Source organism: Silene latifolia, chromosome 5 (genome assembly GCF_048544455.1).
Source record: "Silene latifolia isolate original U9 population chromosome 5, ASM4854445v1, whole genome shotgun sequence".
In the NCBI taxonomy this organism is placed as follows: domain Eukaryota; kingdom Viridiplantae; phylum Streptophyta; class Magnoliopsida; order Caryophyllales; family Caryophyllaceae; genus Silene; species Silene latifolia.
In genome coordinates this window covers 90,778,273-90,796,666 of record NC_133530.1, presented here as the reverse complement: position 1 = coordinate 90,796,666, position 18,394 = coordinate 90,778,273, and the positions used below count along the sequence as shown (strand labels likewise).

Sequence of the window (18,394 nt, the reverse complement as noted above, 5' to 3'; positions counted from 1 at the left end):
GGCCGGCCCATGGGCTTTTTTGGGCCAAAACTAAAGGCTCAAGCCCTTCAAAAAACCGGGCCGGGCCGGGTAGGGCCAATGGGCTTGGGCCATTTGATCAGCTCTAATAATTAGTAGCTAGCAAGCTAGCTGGTGTATCATTATTATTATTATTAATATTAATTATTATTATTACTCCCTCACCCGTTTCCCCTGACTCTTTCTTTTCCCCTTTCATTTTTTTTCCTTTCTTTTTCGTTCTATCAGCAAACAACAGACAACAACAACAGTGAAACAACAGCTCCTCCGTATGCCATTTCCCATCGTTCAAACCCCAGATCCCGCCTCCATTCTCAACCAAATTCCGTAATTTTTGTACCATTCTCTTCCCCTTTCCTTCCTCCTCCTTTTAAGGTAAGAAAGTCTCCTTTTTGTAGTGGTTTCGTCTTTCGCCGTCTTATAAAAGTGTTGTCTTTTAGCTTCTTTATTCCGTTTTCTTGCCCTTTTATGAAGGATTCGAAGACCCGGGGTGAGGCTCATGCCTTGTGGACCATTTATTCGAAGAATAAGGAGCGTTTAAGGTAACGGTGATAGGCTACTCGAATTATTTATAATACTAGCTATTATATTTCCTATTGTTAAGTTAATTTAATTGTTGGAATGCGGGATAAACATGAGCGCTTATAATTCAGTTGTTTGTTTATGAAAGAAGGTTTACTGTTTGGTGGTAAGTTGTCAGTGGGTTTCTAGGATTAGGTTATATGGTAAATGTTGGAATAAAGGGTTTTACGCAAGGTTTAGCAATTCGGTTTATCTAATTGATAACATGGGCGGTGCGTTTGGGTCAGTTTTGGACGCGATTTCTAGACTAAAATTGTTGTTGATACGAGTCAATTTGATAGCTCGTGTCATGTGTACATATACAGGTATGAGTTGGGTCGATTGTATGTAAGAAACTCCGTCCATTTCATGCTTAAAATTTCGTCTTAAGACGGTTACAAATGATCTTCATAAATCGTGAAAATGGACTTTGTTGAGCAGTTTTTGCGGGCTGTTTTGACGGGTTTCTTTATGTTAAATTGAACCAACTTTCTTGCTTTTGTCTCAAGTACATGTACGTGTTTGGATTGAGTCTTTGGTTCGGGTTGAATCCGTCCTAATTTGGCCTAGAAAACCGCTCTAAGATGGCTGGGCAATGAGGGGGAGCTGCGTTTTTTTTTGAGGTGCTCTGTCTTTCGCCGGCTTTGTTTGTCTACTACAGGCTGCTTGTGCGTGTTTTTGTGCAGGGCCGGGCCAGGCCAGGCCTGGGCAGTGGTCAGGGGCGAGCAGGCCGGCTGGGTAGCGCGGCTTTAATCCGTGTGTGTCCAGCCCGTCTTTTGTGTAGTCCGTGACCGTCTTTCCTCCTTTGTTTCATGCCTTCTCATATCCTATGTTAAGTTTTGGACATGCCTTGTGGTTGTTGGGTCACTCGTATATTTCGGCATGTTAAATTATATAATGGAATATTTATTATTATAAGACAAATTTGAGTTATTCAAGTTATTTAAATCCCGTCTCATATTTTTATATAAAGATAATTCGTTAATATCGTCCTTTCACATAATTATTTTAGGTGACTCATTTGTGGTTGAAGATGAAGAGTAATTTTGGGGTTTTAGAAGCTTTCTCAAGTTTTTACTTGTCTCTTTGCTAGCGTAAGGTAACTATTCCGAGTTACTCGACGAATTAATGTCACATTAGTAGTTGATGTTGTGTTTGTTGTTTGATAAGTGTTTAGGTGATTGGTAATGTTTTACTTTCGTTTTTCACATGATAGAAATTGGAAATAGCATGAGAATAATATTGCGATAAAATTTGTAAATTGGGCCAAAGTAGGCCAAGACTCTGAGCTGGGCCAGATTGACCGAACGAGTTTGGTCAAACTAGGTTTAAACCAGTCAGCCTCGATTTGACCGATGACCCGTCGCGGGACTCGGGTCGAGGGTTTGTCTTTGAGGTGAGATTGGTTGTTATTGGAAATTTTATGTTATGTCTTAATATTTGTAATTATCATTTCACATGTTGGTTGTTGGATGAATTGGTTGCCTTATACTTCAGTCTTGTTGCCTCTTTGCCATTTTAGTTTGTTCTCATGAATTATGAAATTAACGGTTAGCTGGAGTTTGGATTATTATTGATATTGAGGATATTGTTGGATTGTTCTGCTGAATAGACATTTATATAGCCTTTCACATGATAGAATGTTAGCATTTATGTTGGTAAGTTGGACTCTTTGCCTCTTATGGTTAAGTGGGTGTCTTACTTGTCTTGTGTGGTGTGGGCTAAAGTATTCAAGCTGGGACTAGCTGGGACTAGGTCCTAGGTGAGTGTTTCGGCCTTCATCATAGATAGGTCTTTATAGTCTCTGACGAGTATATGTTCACTGCTTGATAGCCTTTGTGTTCCTGACTAGTGGATTTATATCCAAGTTGGGGCATGACCTCAGGTACTTATTTTGATAGTATGGGGTCAGCTTAAGTACTAGCCAACCCTTCGGTGGTGTCCTTAGGGTACTCACTTCACTTTGTTTTAAAAAAAAGTTGTGGGTCTTGGGTGCGGTGGTGTGTATCCGCATGTCTAGGTCTGCGCAGATTTTAGGCTAGGGTTGTGTTGTCTCTTGGCCATGTTTTCTTAATAGTAACCGCTGAGCCAAGATACCGGTTCGATTACCTTCCCTACCTCGTGGTATAGACTCGAGTTACAAAGTGACTATTGACCGTGCTAAGAACTTATGCCTGTCTTTGATATATTGCCCTTTCTTGTTTGATGATTCTATGAATCATAGAAGGTGAGATGCAAGCCGGCTATGGTTGATAGAGTTTGGATTCCTGGATGTTATGTGATTCACATGATAGTGTAGTATGAGTCGGTCTAGTATTCACTGGCTAGGACTATGTGTTGTTATATTGTAGTTCACATGATAAGCACGATTGTCTAGCATCTATATGCTAAGGCTATGTGTGATTCGTATTCATATTCTTATGTTTACATGTTATATTAATTATGACATTTCGTGGCTGGGAGAACTCGGAGTTACTCCCCCGACCGTGGCTTTCGTATTTGTATAAAATGCGAATGACAGGTAGGTGATGCATATATGGGGTACATGGACGAGCTAGCGAGCAAAGTAACCTTGGGACCTAGACTGGTTTTATTTCATTGTGACCCTTAAACCTTTTTGTGTCACATACATTTTAGGGACATATGTCTCCCTCTTTTTCTTTGGTTTGTATCACTTTATTCTCGCAGCTTTAGCATAGTTATGTAAATTAGTCTGTTAGCATTTGCAGGTGTTGGCATCCTCCTTCTGGAAATGTTTGTGAATGGTTTAGAAAAGTTTTAAAAATGACAGGTTTTAATTAGTTGAACCAACTACAAACATATCCTGTCAGTTTTTCTGTAGAATTACGTGTTCACTTTTCCGCAATAAATGAGGGTGTCACAGTTGGTATCAGAGCCGGGGCCTGTGCCGGTGGGCAGCGAGGACGCTGCCTTCTCCTCTGGGGAGGAGGGAAGGTGACCTTCCCACATCGGTAGAAGAGGGGAACGAAGCATGGTTTATAATCATGTGGCTACCTCTTCCTAACGTGACGCGTTTTAAAGCCGTGAGGGGGTTGTGTCTCCCAGAGCGGACAATATCACGCTAGCAGGTTACCTTGGGCTGTTACTATACCAATGTATCTGTCCGGAGGATGAGAGTCTCTACCCGACCTCCTAGGTTCCTCAGGAATATTAACCGTATCATCAGTTGGAGGAACCACTTCCTCCATCCGTTCCTCGGTCGTTGGTTCTGGAATCTCCGACAGCTCGAAGGTTCTATTACTCGTCTTGTTCTCGAGAAATTCTTTTTCTAAGAACGCCGCACTAGCCGCAACAAAAACTCGATGTTCGGTAGGCGAATAGAACTAATGACCAAATGTTCCTTTTGGATAACCTATAAAGTATGTCTTGACCGATCGCGGACCGAGCTTATCCTCGTGTCTCCACTTGACATAAGCCTCGCAGCCCCAAACCCGAATAAAGGACAAGTTAGGGACCGTTCCCTTCCACATTTCATATGGAGTCTTGTCGACAGCTTTAGAGGGACTTCGGTTAAGTATAAAAGCAACTGACAAAAGAGCATAACCCCATAATGAACCAGGCACTACCGTGTGACTCATCATGGATCGAACCATATCAAGTAAGGTTCGATTTATCCGTTCGGACACACCATTCAATTGAAGTGTTCCAGGTGGAGTTAACTGCAAAATGATTCCACAGTCTTTCAGGTGTTGATCAAACTCATTTGAAAGATATTCGCCACCCCGATCTGAACGGAGTGCTTTAACCTTTCTACCCAGTTGGTTCTGTACCCTATTCTGGTATTCCTTGAATTTCTCAAAGGACTCACTTTTATGCTTCATTAAGTAGACGTATCCGTATCTACTCAAATCGTCCGTGAAAGTGATAAAATATCTATAGCCATCTCTAGCGGTAATTGACATAGGTCCACATACGTCCATATGTACGAGTCCTAATAGGTCACTAGCGCGCATTCCAACACCTTTGAAGGAAATTCGAGTCATCTTGCCAATGAGACATGATTCACACGTGCCATATGTAGAAAAATCGAATGCGGGAATAGTCCCATCATCGACGAGTTTCTTCACGCGTTTCTCATTTATGTGTCCCATTCGACAATGCCATAGATAGGTTTGATCTTTGTCACCAACCTTTAATTTCTTATTATTCATGTGTAATATTTCCGTGGTTTTATCTAAGATGTAAATTCCATTCATGGAAACTGCTTTGCCATAAATCATTTCATTAAAAGAGAAAATACAGCTATTATCCTTTATTGAAAATGCAAAACCGTCTTTAGCAAGTACGGAAACAGAAATAATATTCTTAGACAAACTGGGTACATAGTAACAGTTATATAAAATAACTCAAAACCACTAGGGAGTTGGATTACATATGTTCCCTTCGAGACCGCAAAGAATCGGTGCTCCATTCCCGACTCGCATGTCCACATCACCCTTTTCGAGAGGTGTGATGTTCTTTAGGCCCTGCAAATTATTACACAGATGAGAACCACAACCAGTATCTAGTACCCAAGTTCTGAAACTTGCATGATTAATCTCTATCATATGAATATAAGATGACATACCAACAGGAACGACGCGGCCTGATTTTATGTCCTCACGGTACACGGGACAGTTCCTCCTCCAATGTCCAGTCTTGTGACAATGGTGGCACTCAATGTCACCGGCCTTACTCTTTGTCTTGCCATGTGAGTCACTAGTCTCACCAGGCGCACTCTTACCGTTTCCTGGCTTCTTGAACTTTGGCTTACCTACAGCTAGGTCGCCATGAGCCTTGCCCTTACCTTTACCTTTGTTGTAAATCGTGAGAACATCCTGCTTCACGCTCCCACTCAATTTCATATCCTTCTCGGTCTGTACGAGAAGGGAGTGTAGCTCATGAGAACTCTTTTTCAAGTCATTCATATAGTAGTTCGCCCTGAAAAGAGCAAAACCATCGTGAAGAGAATGAAGCATTCGGTCAATGACAATGCTCTCACCGATTTTACAATTCAGTGCCTCCAACTTCTCGACATTCTCAATCATGTGAAGAATGTGTGGGCTAACCGGTTGGCCCTTCTGGAGTTTCGCATCAAAGAAGCGACAAGTATGCTCATTTGTAACGATTCTCGGTGCCTTTGAGAACTCGTTAGTGAGCGTGGTGAAAATCTTGTTTGCACCTTGGGCAATGAAGCGTCTCTGCAAATTGGTTTCCATTGCAAAGATGAGTACGTTCTTTATCGCACCCGCTTCCATAACGAAATCACAATAAGCGAGTGACTCGTTGACTCCTGCAATCGGGCCTGGGTTGACCGGTATTGGCTCAGTTAAATACCTGAGCTTACCGTCAGCAATGGCAGCATTCCGTAGTGCCGCCTCCCAGTCCGTAAAGTTGGACCCATCATTCTTCAGTCGCGTGGACTGATTCATTTGGTCCATGAACATTTTTAGCCAGGACGAACGATCTAGTGTGGCACTAGGCATTGGGATTGCGTTATTTCCAGCCATTTGTTGTAACAGTATTATCGAAAATAATCGTGTTCTATACTGTGAAAGAAGAATAAAATAATAAGCATGTGCATCGTTTTGATTTTAAGTCTAATGAACTAATGTCATAACGCGAAGACTCAAAACATTTATACAATTGACCTCCCTCAAGAATTATATAAATGATCCCAAGACTCAATTCTCTGTAAATTGATAAGCTAACCTTTTAGCTAATTCTACCGTTAGAATTCTTGGTCGATACATTTCTGTAAATTCTATCTTTAGTCCATCATAATCACGAGAAACTCTTTGGACTATGATGTTGAGGTAAACTAAGTCAACACAACTACTTACCCAACGTAGAAGGGGTCATATTAGGCCTACCGACGAAGAAGGGATTCATAGATGTTTGTCCTTATAAAGACTAATCTCAATTTCCATTTTAGAGGAAGATCCCATCATCTTTATTTTAATTCATTTTAAGTGAACTATAATCTAGCATGCGAGAATGAATAAACTAAGGTGATGGCTTATAGACTGTGACATCTGCATGTGCATGAAAACTAACATACAACCTATATGAGTCAATTTTCATGCATTTTAGTAGTAGGTGGTTTGGTTTTAGGCGGAATATGATGCAAAAAACTAACATGTGAATGAAAAGCAATAAGAATGAAAACGTAAAAAAAACAGTAAAAGTCCTAGTGTGGCCTATCCTATCAAAAGGAACAATAAATACAAATTTGGAATCCATCCTTGGACCCGAGAAGCTTGTCTTGATGTTCCATCTTGATCCATGTAGCGGGAGTGAGCTCCAATCTCCATCTTTAGTCTTCTTTGAAATTACAATAAATAAATTACATAATTGACCTATTTATTACATTCTAATTTCAAAACCCAAAACTAAAATAAAATAAAGGAGATTCGAGATCTCATAATTACATAAAAAAATCATGTTTCCTTCATTACGAAAACATAATTTGACTAAGGTCACACTAAGTATTACAATTTACAACCGATTGCAATATTAAATACGTAAATAAAAATCATTCATTCGATTCATTCAACAAAATTAAAGCATCAACTAAAATAAATTAAACATACATGACACAATTCCTTAATTATGTTGATTAATTTATCCAAACCACCTATTTAAATTAAATTAAGTGACAATTCCGCAATTTATCACATTAATTTCATTCTTAATCCATATTAAACTTGTAATATGAATTCTATCCGTCAAAATTTAAACTGCTTTAAAATAATGTGATATCTTTAAATTGTGAACCGTTTCACAATGTCTAATTGGCCAAAATAAAAATAAAAATAAAAACAAAATCCTTTTTTTTAATTTTGTCTCGGCAAAAAATAAAAACAGAATTTTTTTTTTATTTATTTATTTATTTTAGCTCACGGCCCAAATAAAAAAAACAGCCCATCCTTTTGTTTTCTTTCTTTTCGGCAAAACAACAAAACAAAACAGCCCGTTTTGTTTACTTTTATACTCGTTTTTTTTTTTTTTTATGAACACTGTTCATGGTGAACAGTACCCGAACAGGAAAAAAAACTCAACGACAAAAAAAAATAAAACAGCCGTCACACAAAAAAAACTTGCGGCAAGAATTGCCCTAAAACAAACCCGATGAAGAAAATGTTTACAGTTGCCATATAGAACATGATTTAGCAAATGAATTAATGAACATGATTAATCTTATATGCTAAAACTATATAGCAAAAACAAGTTCTTGTATCATCGACATGATTATTCCATTAACAATTTAATTTAATCCGAATTAAATCAAGATATCTACAAATTCATTTTATTATCATCTTAACTGATTAAAACAATAATTTGTATGAATCAAATGGAAATAAATCATCAACAATAAGAGAAAAAAAAAACGAGAAAAACAGACGGTAAAAAAAATTTTACCTCACGGCAAAAAAAATTTTCAGCCGAAACAAATTTTTTTATTTTTTTTTTTCGAAATTCCTCATTGTTTACATACAATTTTACGAAAATCATCAAAATTAAAATCCATGGCCTAGCTCTGATACCACTTGTGGGAAATTATCTGTATACTTCCCTTAATTATGAAGGATTATAACGAATTTAATTAAGACGATTACAAGTCATAAAATAAGTACATAAACAAAGTAAAGGATTCAGAAATAACCTTCGGTCCTAGCAAAAACGGCCTAAGAACAATATCAAAATTGATATTCGCCTATCAGTTGCACCCAAGACGATATGAGATGTGCCCTTTGATTATGCTAGAAATCGATCCAAAATTTTCTGTAAAATTTAGGTTTTTGTGTTTTTTCTGATGAGAGAGAGGCTAGGTCAAGAAAAAGAATTAGGGTGGAATAATTCTCTCCCTTTCTTTCTTATACTGACCGAAATTATGGAGTCAATAAGGAGTATATTCTCCTTATTTTTGGTCTTTCCAAAAATATATAAAGTGTGTTGAATTGTCATCTAGTGAGGATCGAACCCATGACCTCTTGGCTTGTGTACCCTCACTATTACCACTATGACACATTCAACTTGTTGATATTAAATATAACTGATTATATTTAATTACGAATTAACAGATTAATTCGTCCAACCTAACATTATATACATTTAATTAAATATAACTTATTTTATTTAATTTACGAATTGACAGTTAATTCGTCTCAACTAATATTATTTAATTTTCATTAAATAATTATCTCATCAACACATTGACTAACTATTTAGTCATATTGGGCATCAATGTGATTATATTTCTATAACCACAGTTCTCAAACACATCCTATAGGTGTGACCTTTAGGGACCAGTTGATCACCGCCATCTGTATGATAATAACGTCAAACTTTCTAGCAAGCCAACCGTTATTAGGTAAACGTTAATCAACTGATTAAATATACGAAGTATACCCTTGTGAACATGTAAGAGATTTACAAATGTTATCACACTAATTTGTAGAGGACACAAGCTCCAACACTATTTCCTTAGAGCTCTTCAACAAGGTAAACTTTCAAGGCCCCTTTACTATTTTTCTAGAATTCCTACCTATTTCACCAGGTTCTAGATTGAAATTAAATGTTGATTTTCGTCGAAAACCGGTGCACTTCTGATGAGGCAGAACGCCTTACAAAGCTTTATGTGCGTTTTCTAGATGAGCCGCGGCCACTGAGAGCTAAATTGTTATTCTACCTACTAATACTTCTTTATATTGTAAGTCCTTTTTAATTCTAAAAAAAAGTATTGTTGTCTAAAATTAACAAAATACACGAGTTTCCATTAATAGGTGCGCCTCGTGTTTGAAAATCGTGCGCTTTTCCCTTGCGGCTCGCCTTCACGGCCCTGTATCGCCTCTTAAAACTAAGACTCACACTGAAATCTTAATACGAATGTTAGACTGTTAAATTGCTGCTTCGATCATACTAAGAAGCTTTTGCTGCTTCTCTAATTTAATCGTTTGCTTTGAGATGCCAAGCAACTGCCTGTTTCTAAATTGTGCTTCAGTTTAATTGATTCTAGCGGAATCTTGCTGTATAAAGCATATGCTATATGGAGACACAAAATGATACAAACAACACCAAGACATTTTCCTTTGTAAATGAGGTTGTATAGCTAGTTTTAACGTCTGATATATCTTCTAAACTGTAGGATGCTGATACAAAGCACGAGCTTGTGGCGCTTGGTCCTACTCTCATACACCTATACCATGGTTTGACGTTTCACATCAATTTCATAGCAAAAAAAAGTCGATAGCCCGCTGGAGGAGATGGAGACCTTTTTTGCCACACTTACACAGAGCTCGTATATGCTGGTTAATAGCTGTGTAAGCTTGGGCCCAACTCGATTGGTACCTCATTGGAGTACGTATTATATATTAAGTTCCTCTCTTTGTTTGGTTCGTGAATGCTTTTACCAAAAGACTATTTGTTGGACTTGGATATTATAAATTGAACTTTGTTTTTTTTTTTGTGTTTCCAGAGAAACCGGAACTTGGTGGTTGCAAATTCTGCCGGAGACTAGTTAATCATCCTAAGGATTGGAAGATGGAGTAAGACTCTTTGGATGGTTCATTCTAGTTGAATGTTTTGTCTTAGCAAGTGGATTGCATAAGCCTCTGGTGTTGTGTTTTTTTTTTTTTTTTTTTGGTGCTTAGTGCTTTGAACTTTGTAATGACTCTATTTCATGGTTTGGATTTGAACTAGTAATGATCTGCCTATGTATATTAGTGGTGTTGTGTTAGCCATCTATGGCTTGGATTTGAACTATGTTAATAATGTTAAACTATGTTTGGTAAGAGAAACAATAAAATAGCTGTTTTTGCTACATTTTTAAGTACTTCCCAGAACATAAACTAGTAAGAGACACAATGAAGTGACTCCTTCTCTTATTTGGTAACCCAAGATTGTGATACATTGAGTATTACGTGTGTTTAGTGGGTATCTTTACAGGATTTAGCGAGTTAAAAGTTACCTGCTGCGACTAAATAGCAAGTGGGTTTCCACTTTCCACAAGGTGATGGATACGCGCAAGGTGGATCTGTTATTTTATGGCGCGCGGGGCAGCCTGAGTTCCAAAGTCTCACCCGCCACGAGTGGCATGCAGTAAAACTGATCGACTGTCATGTAGGTCCTCAATCGTTGGGCCGTAACAGGTAGTGAGCGAGTGGCAAAATGATAATAAAATATTGAAAATATTGACGGCTATAGAATATGGAAATGACGATAAACGAAGGATGTAATAAATGAACACCACCGTGTTTAAAACACAGAAATGATATTTAGATTCAACATTAAGTTTAGCAATCTACAACGGATAACCAAAGCTAAATCAGTCTCATCAGAGATTAATATTAGTAGCCTCGTGGATTATCAACAAAGGACATATTAGTCTATCATGATATCAACAAAAAAGCCCCAACATTAAGTTTAACAATCCTGTAACACAAATTCGAAGCTAAATTACTACGTCAAAGACTAATATTAGTAGCCTATACTCCAGAAGCTGATGTACTGCCAACTGAACCCTCTGAATGCTTTGCTACGGCTGCTGCAACTTCATCTTTCCTAGCACCAGTCAGCTCATGACCTTCCTCTTCATCTTTCAGGGACTCAGTTTCCACATTTCGTGCTCCAGGGACATCTAAAATTAGCAAACCGGTCAATAAACATGAACACAAGTTACACAACATATAATAACATTGGACAACATATCAACGACGTAAAAACGATCCAAGTTGATACCCAACAAAAAAGGACAGGGAAGCATGGGGCTTAATCGTTGGGCCATAACTATACCCGTCTTGCTACCTCTCAAGTAGACTCAGCTAAGACTACTAGTAACTATACAAAGAAAGAGGCAACGCCTCTAATCACAAGCTATATCATTCATAATTGAACCACAATATCTATAAAGTCACATGTTAAGGCGATTCACATAGCCAATATCAAGTGAGTTTCCGTCATTCCAATTTTATTGGCAAATATCTCCGAGGGTACGAGTTTCCACTCGTGAAGCAATCAAGATATAATAAACAACAAGTAGCAACACAAGTAAGTCAAGAACTCATTACTTATGAAAGCTCACTGTACAAACGTAGCCATTCAACAATATCACTAGTAAGAATCATTACTAGATTTCTTCAATCCATTAAAAGCAGACCAATGAAAAGAAATTAAAATCAATACATGTGAATACGGAAAGCAACTAGTGACCATGACAAAAGCTACCACAAATTGACATGATTACTAAGCTAAGCAAGCAAACAGCACGCAATCATATACGAGCCACCATTGCTGACTCAAATGCCAAGAATTCAACCATAATTTACAATAAAGATGCATAATTAACATCTACCATCAAGCGGTAACAGATTTCACCAAAACCATTAACAAACAATAGTATTGAATCAGGGAAGGAGGCCTCTAGATCTCAATTATGCGAAAGCAATATAACCACCAATTAAACAATCAAAGAGATATGTAAATCACACACAGATCATGCTAAACACATCCAACATCCTACAATCATGGCTTAAAGGCTAAAACACATAGCCACAACGTAAACATATATACAACTTAGAATGAAACCAATTCCCAAACAAAGTCTACTTATAACAAGGTTTTCATTGACTACACACACACATAAACACAACCATGAACCAGTTTGACGTATCTACAAGCAAAGTAGACATACAAAGAGGCATTAAGCCACAATTGAAAGGATGATTCTAACCTATAAACTTAATGAACATAAGGCATGTTATAGAAATATTGCGGTAGGAGGCACCCTAAATAAACCTCAAGTACTACCCACTTCATTTTCCATATACCTATCACGAGTTTAACTCACGTAACGGTTACATCTTTTACTACCAAGACAAGGCATGGCTATATACTATTAACAAATAACAATGCTAGTAGATCATACATAAAAATTTATACAAACTATAGAAAGTCAGAATGATAGCTAGCAATCAAGTCCTTAATGCTAAATAAACCAACTTATATATGCATAAACTAATGCTAAATAAATCAAACTTAAATTATGGGGTAAAACAAACACAATAATGATTAAAAATCAAAAATAATAAGCAACCATCACATAAACAAACATACCAATACCACCAGCGTCATATTTGAATGCAGATAATATCATTAAAATCTTCCACTTTCTCGAAACCCTTGGGAGGCCTAAAGGATGGATTTGAGTCCATCAGCAGATGTTTCCCAGCCATGTGCAAACAAATGTACCTTGGCGACTTGTGGCTTTTTCCGCTTGTTAAGCTTCTTCCGCTTCTTACCTTTTGGAACACTTTTTCTACGGATCCCAAAATCGGAGTCCGAGCCGTCTGAGGGAGAGGGAGAATCCGAAGAAACGTGTGTATGTCTCGGATTGTTTTCCGGATACATATCCTTAGGATCAATCAGTATTAACCCTAAATTTATCATCTCTACCAACGGCATATAGATAAACAGTGACTATTGCCCCTCCAAAATCACTAACAGCTTGTTTAGTTAAATCAATCAACCACATTGTCGTCCTTAGCGTCAATAGTCACGCTATCAATTGAATATTTCCACCTTTACTAAACTCATCCTCGTCCATTATATGACTGGTTCTGAGCTTAGACACAAAACCTTCGACATATCTTATGTCACCCACAATGGACTTAAGGTAATCCAATGACACATCAGGTACATTTTCTTCAGTAATTGAGATTATATTCTTTTGAAACATTAACAAATGTTGTAAACTAAATATAACACATAACTGACTATGTAATTGATCTAAAGGTTTAGGAAGTAAATTATTACCTTCAATTGTAAAATCTTCCCATGAGAATTTTCCGGGTAAACCAACATCTAACTAGTTTTTTAAAATTAACTAGTTTTATTACCCGTGAAATTCACGGGTCTAGCTATGTTGGGGCGTTAGATTGTTAATGTGTTATGCAAACACATGTTTGCGATCGCACTGAATACTGAGGACAAAAAGGTCTTGTAAGAAAAAAAAATCTATTAATCAATACGTATATTTGTATAATGTCACTAATATTGCTACGTTTATTAGTGTTTTACCACGATTATTGTTATTATTGTTGTTGTTGTCTTTGATTTTTTTTTAAGTCTTTTTTTTATTAAACTCCCTCCATTCCAGTCATTTATTTTATTTTATTGTTCTTTCATTAAAAACAGTTGAGCTACGTAATTAATTCAACCAAAAATAATTTTTCAAAATAGAAATTATTATATTTTTATTTGCGAATTAATCCCTCATATTCTCTAACATCTTCCACATTTTCTACAACGACCAATTTACTAAGATCTTCCAATTTCCTTATTAGTCTATAATTTGTGATTCTTAGGACTTATGACCCCATATTTTCTCTCTTACTTTCCATTTCCTCTATTTTCCACCACAAATCTCAATTCTCTTAAAAAGTACTCAAAAAACAATGTATAATATTTTCTCTCTTACTAGAAATTCTTTTATTCTAATTTTGGCTTTTGTTACGGAATTATATAAATTTTGCTCGATGACTGAATTATATTTTTCTTAGTCCAACTCTATCAAAATGATAATAAGAAGTGTTAATCATAGGTATATACTTATTTTTATTTTTTCTGTACGTTTGGAAATAAAAATGATATTTTATAAAGTTAATTATTATTTTCCCTCATATTCTATTAACCGTTGTAACGTTTAATCAAGTAAAAACAATTTAAATGAGAAAGGTGTAATAGACAAAGCAACATCAATACTCATGCAACCTTCTTACATTAAAATTAAAAGGTATACTATTTCTACAAAGAAAGTATAAATTTATTTTTAAGTCACTTGATAAAAAACATAAAGAATACTATATTTACACTAAATTTGCTTTGGTTGATGCATTTGTAATATGTTGTTAATATCAGTCTGAATAAATTAAATACACATTAACAGTTACGAATATATTAAAAATATGTCCCAAAACATTCCATTCCTATTAAAAAAGTGAGACTAAAAAAATTTATACAATTTGATCAAGTTTGGGTTTTATTCAACAAAGTTGGACCTCCATTTTGCATAATGGATAATTATATTTGATTATCGACAATCTCAAGTATCTTCAACAACATTCGATAACGGCAATAGCGAATTATACAATATAAATACGTGTCATGTTGTTCTCTTTTTTATTCTAATTCCCTTTTATCTCTTAATTTCTCATCCATTAATTTGATTCCAACTCACCACAAAGCAAAAATATGATTTTTTTTTTTTGAAAAATCAAACCAAAATAAAATATATAGGTGAAAATAGACAACCTTTTATGTTATTTTTTTTCTAGGAATGTGTTAGAGTTCTTATCAATTGATCATCTTTTTAGGCAAAATTTTATCGAATTGATCTCATAATTATAGAATATGAAAAGTTTGGCATTAAGTAGAAATATTGTGGTTATGAAGTGAAGTTATGCGTGGAAGATGGTGGTTTACATAATGTGGAAAATCAGTATATTAATTGCTACTTTGTCTTTTCATGTTTTTTTTTTACTTTTTTTTATTATCCTTTTTAGGTAAAGCTAATTTTGTTACCCGTGAAAATCACGGGTTATCTCTAGGAAAATTAAAAATTTAGATAGTTGATTTTTTTGGTGAATATCAAATGAAATCGGAATTTATTTCATCATTGATCATATGCCTATTCTTTAATTTTGATCATCAACTAATAAAGATTCATAAATTTTAGAATCTGATTATGTACGAATTAGAAAACTTAAAACCAAATTAAAATATTGAAATTGCTAGTTGTATAAAAAGTAAATTTACCTGTGGAGTATGCATGAGCATGGCATCAAGAGTTAGCCGCTAACCATACGACTTCACCACAAGGTCTTTCTTTCGTATTGCCTACAAATTAAAACAAAAGTACAACAAAAAATAATATACAAATTAGTATTTCGTCATTCCAAATTCAAGTTAAAGAAAATACTGCAAAATTTTACCATCCACAAATGATTGTTTTGGAGGAAAACAAATGAGACGTTCTTAAATAGAAGAGGCTAAATAATGTTAATTTGGAAGTTAAATAATGTACACTAAAATTAGTGTTCATAAACTTTAAATGACATAAATATTAATTAGGAAAAATACAAAAGCATTCAAAGGGTTGTATATAGTGGGTTGCTTTATACAATCTTTATGGTAGTAGGAATTATTGCAAAATTAGTATGAGAGTTAAATGGAGTAACGGTTAGGGTAGGGTAGGGAATTAAAAGAGACTTGTGAGAAAATTCGACGATGGCTTTAAGAAAATCACTGGACTTATGTGAAAATTATCGTGGGTTGAACTTAAATAATGGTTGAATATAAAATGTCATAATTTTACGTTTAAAAATATTATTAAGCTCATTTATTTTTGTTTTCAAGTATGTGTAATTTTAAATAAATAAATAAATGTATAACTTTTATGAGCTATATTACTATGAAAAATGTTAATCGATTCACTAACATTTCTTTTTATTGTAAAATGGGAATTTTAATTGTAAATTAAGAAATTTTGATGTGAATTTTGGTAAGTTACATATTTTTTTTATTGGAATTTTTTAATTCAACCATGAAATATAGTTTGTAATTTGGAAATTCATGAGTAATAGTTATTAAATGGAGGATTAGTGAATGATAATTATTGTATGTTTAATAGTCATTATAAACTATTGCTTCCCATCTTTTAATTTGCCTTTTTATTTATTTTTGAGTTATGAGTATTATTAAATAAGATAATTCATTAGTGAGAAGCTCAAGAGGTAAAACAAATAGGAAAAAATGTTAATGAAAATTACTATTATTATTATTGATCTTAAATAGTGGTTGAAATAAAATGCCATACCTTTACTTTTAAGAATATTATTAAACTTCACAATTATTTTAGTTTTAGTTAAAAGGAATTGTATAACGATCTTAAATAAATAGATGTATGTGTAAATTTTAAATGGTACAATTTCAGGAAATTTAAGTTTAACTTTTTACCAAAAAAAAATTTACAACATTTTCAACCAACATTTCATCATATGAAAATAAATTAAGAAAAAACCTATGAAAAACTTTAATCAATTCATTAACATGTTTTATTACAAAACATTCAATTAAAATGTTAATTTTATAAGTTAATATTATGTTGTCAATTGTCATTAATCAAGCAATATAAATTAAAATTAATTAATATTAACCAATCTAAAATAACATGTGGAATAAAATTAAATGGTATAAGTAGCATTTTAACTATATAGTATAGATGTCTGCGTGGAGAATGGTTGGGTAGACGTGTGTCAATCTTAACCAAGGTGGCAATGTGAATGTCTATGTGGCTTTTCCACATCCTACGTGGCTTTGTCTAGTTGGCATTTTTAGGATGCCTTTTAATAGTATTTTATAGATTCTCTAAATCTTTTTGTTGCGTCGAATAATTCCATGGTTTTTTTTTCAGGGTTGGAAGAAGGAGGGAGGAGTGAGAGTGTGTTTGTTTTGCGCCCCGATAAATGGAGAGAAGTAGGGTTTTTGGGAGAGGGACTTATTTTGCAGTGCTCATGATTGGTGAAACGGAGCTAAAACTCGAGTTCGAGTCGATTCCGAGTTCAATAAGGTCTGGCTCGGAAGTTTGTCTAGACTTGTTTATAGTGTTTTTTTTTTATATATAATTTTACATTGGAGTATTAAATGTATTTCAAATATTATGTTATCTTTGCATTTATAAATATATTATAATATGCTATTTTCCTATTTTATAATCTTATTTATACTCCCTCCATTCAACTCCACATTACATGTATTCCTTTTTTCGTCTATTCAACTCCAAATAGCACCTTTCCTTATTTGGTTATACTTTTATTACTATAATACTACAATTCCACTATTAAGGCCCACAAATTACATAAAATCATAACACTTTCTATCCATTTATTGTACTTTTGATATTATATATAATTTTCTTAATATTTGTGCATAAAACATATATGCAAAGTGGAGTTGAATGGAGGGAGTGTATTCAATTAGAATCAAAAAGTAAAAAGTGAAATAATATAATAACAAAATTCGAGCTCAGCTTCAACATATTGGCCTCGACGAAAATCAAGCTGAGCCCGTCCTCGAGCTCAAAATTCCAAGCCGAGCTAGAGGTCAGATTGACTCGGTTAGAACCCAACCCTCATCAGTGCACCATCTTGCTCCTACTAAGTCTTCCCAATAATAATGATCAATATTTAAGCTAAGAAACATAATTAGCGGCTTAGCGCAACCCGTATAAATATTTGATTCTCAGAATCCCAGGTCTAAACTCTAACACAAAATCTCATTATAGACGGCAACTATACGTCTATAACTAAAGACGGTCCAAGTAACATACTCCCTCCATTCAACTCCACACTACACTTACGCTTTTTGCACGGGTATTAAGGAGCGGATTAAAAAAACGTTTAAAAGTACATAGGGAAAAGAATGGTGGGGTTAAAAATGTTAAAAAAATATAAAGGTGGGGTTTTATGGTGGGTTAGAGTGGGCCAACAATGGCATTTGATGTAAATAAGTTGTTGGAATTAGGATAAAATGGTCTTTTTTATTTCCTTTTTAGGAAAGGTGTAGTGTGGAGTTGAATGGATGAAAAGGGTATATGTGTAGTGTGGAGTTGAATGGAGGGAGTACCACATTACGTATAAGACAAACAACAACTTGTGTGATGGGGCTCAAAAATATTACCATTTTAAGGGTATTTGACCCGTCTCTTGCTATAGACGGATATATCCGTCTTGCTATAGATGAATATATCCGTCTATAG

General features: G+C 35.0%; 2 long non-coding RNA genes across 2 annotated transcripts; both read left to right on the top strand.

The window, feature by feature from the left end:
* The first annotated feature begins 248 nt into the window (after positions 1-248).
* LOC141656256 (uncharacterized) lies at positions 249-3,380 on the top strand. The gene is made up of 4 exons (XR_012548450.1): positions 249-393; positions 493-560; positions 1,592-1,678; positions 3,101-3,380. It is a non-coding gene; the product is annotated as an uncharacterized LOC141656256 (long non-coding RNA).
* A 5,678-nt stretch (positions 3,381-9,058) lies between these two features.
* On the top strand, positions 9,059-10,393 carry LOC141656257 (uncharacterized). Its single transcript, XR_012548451.1, has 3 exons — positions 9,059-9,084; positions 9,728-9,939; positions 10,058-10,393. It is a non-coding gene; the product is annotated as an uncharacterized LOC141656257 (long non-coding RNA).
* Positions 10,394-18,394: the final 8,001 nt, after the last annotated feature.